Here is a 10,339-nt window from a genome sequence, read left to right on the forward strand (position 1 = left end):
CTTGACTGAGCCCCCTCATGTGATACCACCTGTATTATTTTGTGCTTAATTGCAATACTTTAGTTGTTATTTGCACTTATTTGCTCCTGAATGTGTCAAATTTCCCTTGTATGTTTTCTTTTTTCAGACTTCTGCAGTGCTCCTGAAGCAACTTAACAGTTGAGACTGTTCTACTGAAAGCTTTYTGAAATCATTCTTGAAATACGTTGCATAATCTCTTGAGATTAACTCAGTGACAAAATTCAAATGTAAGTTTAATTTTGTACCTTCCACTTAACTGATTCCTAGTGTATAAAAAATGCTTCAGTTAAGTACTTAAGATGACATTTAATTGGTCCTGAGCATCATACTATTCTGTGTAAAATCTTTGTACTCTCTAAAAACTTTAATCACTGTCTTTCAGGCAGGGCTAGACTTCTTAGGTATATAAAAGCTTTAAACTGGGACTGACTGAGAAATTTGTTCCAAACTACATAGCTGTCCTCAGTGCTTCTCAGTAACTCTTGATAAGTAAAGGAATTCTCATTTGGAAAGGATTTATAAAAAACCATCAGACACAGTTGTGTGTGTGTGTGTGGGGGGGGGGGGGTTAAGTCTAATTAAATGGGGGCAGGAAACCACCAATAAATAAGCAGCTGGAGGAAATAAGGAATTATCCTTGCTTCTGAGGAGACCTATTTTAAATGTGCAAAAGGGTTAGCAGGCTCCTTTGCTGCTTTCTGCTTATCTTGCACAGTTATAGCTCACTAGGCTGAAACTGTAGTACCAGACAAAGAAGTGGAAAGTTATCCAAAATTGCTTGCTTGTTTAAAAGCAGTATATACATTATTGTTAGTCATTCCATGGCAGTAGATCTTACAGCTACATTTCAGTAAAGCGTTCTTGTATGGTCACGTTCTCTCCCTCTCTCTTGCTTTTTTTGGAAGTAGTGTTCCTTTCTAACAGCATTCTAGTGCTTAGAATTGATGGTAAGCTATACTTTGTCCATATAATGTTTAATTTAATAAGCCAAAATGTGGTTATTTGAATTAATTAGAGACTGTGCAAGAATTCTGTGTAATGCACTTTTGATGCTTGCTTATATCTATTAATTTATAAATATTTGAGGTATGTTTATGCAAAATTGATATCCTAACAATGCAAGGCATTATAGATCATTTGCAAGAGTGCTGTAGTGCGAATTCACATTTAAGCAGTGAGTGGTGTTCCCTAAATGCCTGTGTTTCAGCTGTATGTTTGGGTGGTGGTATTTTTTTCTTTTAAGGCCTGGCTATTAAATTCTTTGTAAAATACTGTGGAGTTGTATCTCAGCCTTTTTAAGTGATCACTTGACTCCAATGCCTGTTTGGCATGGAAGTGATAGTCAAAATATGTCTATTTAAAACAGATGTAGTTATTGGAAGGGCCTCTAAACTGTGCTTTCCAGCTTCTTCTAAGTCAGGCTGTCTCCTACGCAGGTTAGGAGATAGATGGTTATCACGGCTTCCCCAAGTGTCAAGCGCAGCCACGCTGCTGCCGCAGTAAGGGGCTACTGCAATACAAACAGGGCTCATTACTTATTCAGTGGACAGGTTTGCTCTCATCCATGCTTCTCATTCTGTCTCATTGATGCTATTAGAAAATGAAACAAAAAATAAATATTAGTGCTTGCTGTCAACAGATACTGCAAGGAATTTTACTCCGCTGAAAGCGTTAGCTTTGGTCGGCTATTTGTTGCATCATGTCGCAACGCTATGGACTGCTATAGGGAAGGTCCGTTGGGCCATTTGATCCTGGAGAAGCTGAATGTGCATGCCTAGGGCAAACTTAACTCTAGCATGATGAGCAGGAAGAGTGGGCTCTAATAATTTAGCTGTGAGAAAGAGAAATAGCAGAGCCTGAGCAAGGCCTTGCCAGTAACAGAAAAGAAACAGGATTGTTTTCTGTTAGACTGCCCTAACCATGACCTTAGGATAGGGATTTCTGACTGACCCTGAGCCATGAAGCATTAAAAATGCAACAAATAATTCACTGGGTTCTTGATCCTTGACATCCCTGTGAGCAGGGAAGCTTTTCTAGCTCTCACTGAGAGAATGGTATCATTTCTTTAGTTGTCTTTACAGCTTTCAGACTGAGTTTCTCACCTGCTTGAAGAAAACTGTGGCAACTGTTACCATTTCACAGCATTTTGTTTTAGGATGGCAGTTCTTACTCTTCTGCTGTTTGGTGATGGACCAGAAGAATGTGAACATGCCTGTCTCATTTCAGTAGCCTTTTCCTGATTCGGTAATGTAACCTGTCATTTTTTAAGCTATCCAACACATAATCCTTCTTTAGGACTAGGGGAGTTGCCACTGTTGCATACAGGGAGTAGGCAAAAAAGGGACATGGCAGCCTTACTGTCTAGTGAGCTGTCTTCCACCTCCAAAAGAGGTACATTATCAGTATATATGCTGGGTGTTTTGTGCTCATTTTTCATGGGGGATGGACTCAGTGGTTGACAAGATCTTCCGGTCTCTCAGCTATGACCATGTTAATGCTGCACTCACTTTTGGAGGTTGGGTTTTCCTCCCTGCCCCTCTCCTGTGGTTGGTATCACAAGAGAACAGAGGCAGTAGAGGGGGATTTACAAACACCTGGACAGAGAAGTTGGTGCTGTTCACAAATTGTCTGTGCAGATAATGCCCTGCATGATACGGATAGGTGTCACAACCTGCAAGCGAGTGTTACAGGTGTGTTACTGGTGTTACAGGTCTGGGTCTGATGTACAGCCTACATCACTGAGTAAAGCATGTAGTGTGTCCTGAAGCCAAACATACCACTGCAGCAAAATATCAGTGGTTATTCTCTTCAGGTGGCATCCATATATACCTGAAGGTAGAGCTAGTCACCATTGCTCTGCAGAGCTGCATGCTGCCCAGTATATTATGGTTATTCTGTGCTGCTGTAGTACAGGCTATTGCGATCAGCCTCTGGATGCTCCTAAATTAAGGCAGATCATCTTTTGCTCCTAAGAAACCTCCAGAATCCAGCTGCAGCCATAAAGCTGCTATCGAATGCAAGCTGGCTTCAGTTCAGAATTGGGGCCTGTATTTTTGACTGGGACCTGCTAACTGTTCTTCAATAATAGACTGAATAGTTAAAGTTGGGGGGGGGGGATGAAGGGATGGAGAATATCTAAATGTTCTTGCTATTGATTGCTGAAATATTATTAGAGAAGTGTGTGGTGCATGAAATTCTGTTATAGGCCCTCTGGATGAATTCTCTATATGGAGCTTAGGACTGGAGTGAAATCAAAGGTGAAGTTCTCTGTGTGGAAAAGCAGGTGAGAAAAAGGCCATCTGTGTATGTGAAGGGAGCTGCATCTCATATGCAGATACTGTGAATAGTGTCTGATGAAATTAATTTGAAATAAGGTGTCTTTTTGTACTGTGGGGTTATGTTAACAAATGCATTATAATGACATGACCTGTTGTGTCTGAGCTAGCGTCTAGTGGAATATATCAACCATATTAATCAATCTAATCAATATAATCAGGAATTAACTTGATCTTGCATGTTAGGAATTAAATCATAAACTCTGCCCACGGTATATGGACCTTTCCTTCTATATGTACTTTTATATTGCCACTGGTGGCTTTTTGTTTGCATTACAGCAACCTGAGGGTAAATTCAAGGCAAGATCCAAGAGAGAAAGGCAAATTGTTTTTGCAAACATGGCAGAGAAAGTGTGTGGAATCAAATGCCAATATTAATGCATGACATCTGCTCTCTGCTCCAGTTCTGAGTAAAGTAATCCAGTCCTAATTACACACTGCTGTGCCCTCTACCAGCTAAGGAGAATGGTGCAGCCATTCTTAGTACCGGTATATAAATTTCTTTCTGGATCTGATAGATACATTAGATGCAGGGCAGGCTTTTCATTTTTTGGCTGTCAGTTGCTTTGGGTAGCACAAAGAGAGGGGAGGAGAAAGGTTGCAGCAGGAAAAGATCAAAATCTTCCAAAAAGGACTCTGCTCCTAGAATAAAAATTTTTCCTAGAGAACTTTCCCTGCAGACCTCAATCAATATTATTCTCATCTGAGTGCACATATTATTCATTAAGAAACGCTGGCAAGATGTGCACTATAGTGTATGCCTTCATTAGAGCCTCCACCTGCCTGCTTTTATTAGAAGTTCTCCAGTAACTTTCATCTGCATTGAACTGGTTTCTGTCTTTGGATTGTTGGATTGGGAGAGAAATCTGGTAATTTCACAGAATGGCTTTGTTTAAAAAAAAAAAATCATCTCTTTGGTTTGTGGATGTCTTTTACCCTCTCTCACACATTAGTGGATCAAGAGGATTATCACCATTAGATTCAAACTGAACTGGGTGCTGATGAAAGCATCTGCAAAACATAGTCCAATGCAGCAGTGCCTCATTGGCTGTGTGACATGGGAATGGCGAGAATTCCTCTGTGTTGTATTCAGCGGTCATGCCATATCCTTAGTGTGCGCCTACAGCTACTGTACTAGCAGCCGTTTGCCTAAGGAATCAACATTTTTAAATGATACGTTGTTAGAATGACGCTATGGAGACTTGGCAAGTACCACTTGTTCCAAGTAGAGACAAAGGGAGCCACAGAGCAAGAGTGACATTGGCACTGTCTTAGGACGGTGTCATCACAAAGCAGTGTGAGCCTCGCATTGCATTTTATCTTTTCAGTTAATGTATTTCCACCTCTGAGCACCCTGTACCAATTCCATCTGGTCCCATCAGTAGCAAGATGGTGAGGAAAGAGATTATCTTTCTGAGGAAAGGTGGCGGGATTTTTGGACAGTACCTTTTGGTCTGGCTCTATGACTGAGTCCCATACATGCTGCTGCAATATAAATAAGAACTAATAGAAGACCCAGCTGATGGCTCTGGCTCATCTGTTTACCCATCTCACATTTGATTACTGCCTGCTTGACATGAGGCAGGGTGTGATGAGCTCTGATCAGAACAGGGGACGTGGCAAGCCCTTGAGCTCCCGAACCAGACACAGTCTCAGTGGATTCCTCTATAAAACAACTGTGGCAGATGTTTGGATGCTAGATTTTTGTCTTTCAGATCTGCCTACTGCAGTCCTTCCAAAGTAAGAAATTAAAGACAGGACCATCTGCAAGAAAACGTTTCAGTAGCAATGAGCTTTGAAGTAGAGAAGGATGCACGGAAAAGTCAGTATCAGTCCAGATGAAAACAATAGGCATAGAAGTGCCCATCACCAGAGTTTACTCTTAAGTTTTTTGAAGGATCCTTCTTCACGTACATTAAAAGAATCTGGAAACTCTGCAAAGATACTGCTGTGTGAAGATGTGGCAGAGTCAGAGTCCATGTGTGAACTTCCTCAGAGAGGCTGGGCTACGGGTGCATTCCTGAACCTTTGCTGGGCTTCAGTACGAACTGAGATTTTACATCACCATCACAAACTGATCCACCATACAGGTGGAAGAACATGTCTCACTTGAGCCTTGGAAAATTTCAAGACGTAGTAAGAGAAAGGAGGCTTTTCCTGGAAGAAACACATCTTCTCTAAATACACTTTCCCAGGGACCCTATGAGGGCCCACCTGCTCTAGCTTCTAGTTTTGTCCTCTTCTAAAGCCATAGATTTTAGTGTCTTAGATCTGCCCTTCTTCCCAGCTTTATTGGCACTGGGAAAGGACTGATGGATTTGCAAGGTGTCATACCCAGCCTGATCCTCCAGTAGTTTATACCCACCCATGAAATCTTTCTGATTATGACAGTTTCTCCTGTACAAAGAACCTGTATGGAGTTCAATGCAATTGAGCTCTTCCAGGGAGGTGGAATTTGCCTATGAAACATCTTACTGACCAAGAATTTAGATCTTACAGCTTTTTTTTCTGAAAAAATATTTTTCTTTTTAACTTTGTGCTACAGAGAGCAGCAGCAAAACTTCTGAATAACTAATTTATCAGCTGTAGATTTCTCCAAAAGGTCACTACAGATTGTAAAGCCTAATGGCTTAAAGTGCCAGCCTTATATCACAGTGGTAAAGAACTCATTCTCTAGAGGCTGTATTTTTGAAGCTTTGCTGGTCTTCCTCTATGAAAGGAAATGCCGTATTTTAGCACACTTTTTAAAAATAACCTATATTCACAAAAATACTTAACATTCATTTCATGCAAAACATAGTAACAGAATTGAGCCTGATTTATTTTTACAATGTATAGGCACAGAAGTTAAGTAGATTAAGCATGAGTTTAGATATAATTGAGGTCTGCGGATCTCAAGTATGTATTTAAGTGGTCTTTTGAACTGCAGCCCATGTTCTGGGTGAACATAACTTTCTAGAGTGCTTGTGATTTTCTTCCTTCACAGGACTGTTGAATTGCAGTGTAAGGTCAGGCCCGTGGTCAGTCTCTTCTGACACTACCAAGCTAGGTGCAAGTGACTCTGAAATGGGTAATAACATAGAGGGGAGATCTTTCACAGCTAATTTAGTATAGAGGTGTGCAAATTATCCTGGTTATTTGTGTGATTTCAAGAAATAAGACCTATGTGTCTAAACTGGTAGACACAAGTCTCATCTGCTTGGAAATCTGACACCGGAAACAGCTGCTAAACTCACCTTGCACAGCAATGGTCTTTGGTATGGCCTGATACTGCCTTCAGTGTGGGATCCTGACTGGTACAGGACTTAATCACTTTCTCACATTCTTTTTTTCCTGTCAGTTAAAAGACAAAACATATTACCCTTCCTGATGAAGCTTTATCATTACCAACACTGAAATGTTAACCAGCTCCTTGATTAAGAGAGCCCGAAACTAGAAGAATGCTTTTGTGGCACTGGCTGGTTTTGCTCCAGTCATCTGCCTCATTCAAGCACAGGATAATAAGAAACCTCACAGATCTGCTAAAGGCTTGACTTAAGTATACTGCAGATTTCCTTTGCTATTTAATAACTGCCCATTAGTCGTAACAAATTTCTCATTTTCTCTTGCTTGTGCTTGAGACTAGCAGAAGACAAGCAAGACTAGCTAGGGAGCAAGGAACAGAAGCCAGACCCAGAGGTCTGAGTTCTAGTCCCTGCTCTTCCACCAGTGCGTTGGTGTTCTCACTCCGGTGCACCTCGTCCCTTCCTCAGCAGGAACACGAGGAATTAGCATTTGACTGAAAGCTTTTCTGGACAGAGGACAGCTGTTCTCTTTTATCTGTAGCTTCTGCAGTATGGAGCACGATGACTTCCCAACACTGGCTAGATGTAGTGTGTGTAAGGTACCACAAGTGAATGAATAACAGGGCACATTAGTGATGAATGGGCATCTCAGCTACTGTGTTGTCTAGCCTTCTGACAACCAGCTGGCTTAACACTTTGTTAAAGAGAATTGAGGTTTGGAAAGTGAGTCTTATTCCTGATCTGCATCAGGTTTCCTAGTCACTCCTTATGGTGCCCGTTACATATGTAAGCGCTTTAAGGAGAAGTGATCTAGCTGTTCCTGTGTAGTGTCCAGGTGCTAAAAAATAGAAGCGTGGTAAAACTCTTTGTATGAGGTTTCCAATCTACTGGTGAAGGAGGCTCAAAAATTACTCCAACTTGCTCACTTCTCTGAAATGACTCACTAAACAGATATAATTGAAAACCATGCAGAACAATGCCTCAGCATACTGTAAAAAAGTCAGGGACCTTTGCACAGGGTTCATTGTTTCATCTTGTTAAAGCTGTACACTTTAAAACCCATGTAAATGTAACTGAGGTGATTACAACAGAATGTTTAAATTATAGAATGTTTGTGTTCAGGAATTTAATGTTTTCGGTTTTGTAGTAGATTTTTTGCATTATTTTCTCCCCTTGTGTGACACACTCATGCACATCTGCAAATCTGTCTCTTGCTTTTGCCCTCTCTTTCATCTCCAGTGACCATATCTTTCTCAAGTGTGAACATCACTTCTTAAGAATGATACCGAAGTCAACATCTGGTTCCTCAGTTTCTTCCTGTTTTGCCCTTAGCATCCCAACAGTGACCTCGAACTTCAGTGCGTGCAAAGAAATGCCTACTACTTGGTAAGTCTGTGTTTAGACGAAACTGCATCACCCCTGTAGCAAACTGAGGATAAGGCTCAACAGTTGCATGCTAAGATCCTGATATTCTGTCTTTGCACCCAAAACTCTCTTTGACTGCAGTGAGAAAAGGAATGGGCTCAAGAACTCTAAGGTATGTTCAGAAATGAGTTGATGCATGATATTCTCCAGGGTCGATATCTTTCAAGTACTGCCGAGTTCTTAAAATTAAAAAAAAAAAAAAAAGTTAGATGGATAAGTTCCTGTGGGTGCAGTATGTGCCATACAGTGGAAATTAAATACCAGAAAATTAACAGGGTTTGTTGTGTTACAAAGCTGAAGACATTTTTATCCTTATACTTGTATATTCACAGAAGAACATATTGCACTAATGAACCACCACTTTATGTTCCCAGTCATATTTATGCTTGCAAACAGTGAGTGTACCGCAGTACGCTTGTTACCAAGCAAGCTAAGCTGTGTTTTTTGGCAGGGGCAGAAGAGGAGGGTGTTTTATTTTTTGATTCCCCCTGCCCCCCAACCCCTGGCTTTAAGCAATATGTACAAGGTGTGCTTTAAAGAGAGTGGGTAGAGCTACCAGATGAGTGAGTTTCATCATGGCTGTCTTGACATGGGTGAATGTAATGATGGGGAACTGGAGTGGGGGAAGTTCCCAGGAGATGATGGGCAGCATTTTCTTCCCCAAAATCTACCAAAAATTGCCTGACTCCCCTCAAGGGAAACCAGCCTGAACAAAYGTATAAAAAAGGCAACATGGGGGGACCTAAATAAAAGTTAATAGATGAGCAGAGCTAATATTAGTTTCCTGATATATAAAGCCAAATGGATTAATGGATCAGCTCATGCATTGCCTAAGGAAACAAAAAGAAAATCTTCAATACTTCTGTGCACATTGAGGACATGAACAATAAAGCTCTTTAGAAAGTAAAAACCTAATTTGGGGGAATCAATTACTACTTTTTTTTTTTTTTTAAGGAGGTTCACACAGAGGTAAAATTTGGGTAATGTGCAAGCCAGAAGTCATGCGTCTCAGACGCTATAACGATGGTTGATCTCAGTTTGTATCGGTCTTTTCTAGTCTCTTTTTAGCGTTCTGGTTTCAGCTAATGGAAATCTAGCCCATTATGGTAAACATAGGAAGCAAGTACATTAATAGTGGACACTGACATTAATTCAGATTGTAAACAATTCAGAACTGTTCTCGGTACATACTATATTATGTATCATTTTACCTGCTGTTTCAGAGGGCCATTTCTTTCACAGGTTTTAAAGTATGGAAGATTGTCTGCCACAGTTTTCTGCTTTGATAAACAAAACTATTTGCAAATTCTGCTTTGCTCCCCATCCGTCCTTTATACTTTGTTCTTTTTGTATTCGGTTGCAAGCGCTTTCACTCCAGAACTGCCACCATTACAATGCAGATCTGTTCCTTACTTTAAAAAAAAAGGGGTGGGGAGAAAAAGAAAAGAAAAAAGAAAGTTTAGTGAGGGGGAGATGTGGGAAAATAATCTAATGCAATAGGTATAAAGAAAATTGAGCTTATTTATACAGTAACACGTGTGTTAGAGTAATGCCTCCCTTCCTCAGCTATATGCGTCCCCATTTTCTCTCTCACACACGTATATACACACACACTTTAACTGTGCTTTTGTGTTTTGTCAGAATTAATGAGAAAAGTTCCCTTGCCCTAGGGGTAATTAGTGTCCTTGGAGTTAAATAAGCTAATACTTAGACACCTCTGGCACAGGCAATTATGTTTGTGTATTGAATAATTGATTCAAAGAGGGGGGGAAGGGGCTGCTAATCAGATCTGAGCATAATGAATTGATTTAATTAACAGGGGAATCTGAGGGTCCCTGGGAAATGTGTGCATTTATTCAGCAGCAGGAGAGAGTGCAAAGCACATAAATAGAGGGAGCGAGCGAGCGAGGCAGGCGGCAAGTGCTTTTGCTCTCAGTGATAGGTTCACATCTTTCCTCCCTCCCACCCCTCCTTCCTTTGAATATAATTTTAGATTTAGAGTGAAATCAAGAGAAAAGCACTTTAGAAGCCGGGAAAGCTCTTGCAGTAGCAGCAGCAAGGGGGGGAGAGGTTGTGAGCTATCGCATGCAATCGCATTAAGGCAGTTTTTTGGCAGTGCAGGCTGGGGAGCCAGCCCGCGGTACTGTCCCTGCCCTAGCTTTTTTCCTCCTTCTTCCGCCCCTCTTCTCCCCTCCTCGCTGCTGCCCCCGGGCTGGCCCTCGCGCCGCGGCGGGCGGCAGGGGGGCGAGGCGGCCGCCGCAGCCGCCCGGCTCC

Source organism: Apteryx rowi, unplaced genomic scaffold (genome assembly GCF_003343035.1).
Source record: "Apteryx rowi isolate R43461 unplaced genomic scaffold, aptRow1 scaffold_107, whole genome shotgun sequence".
Classification (NCBI taxonomy): Eukaryota; Metazoa; Chordata; class Aves; order Apterygiformes; family Apterygidae; genus Apteryx; species Apteryx rowi.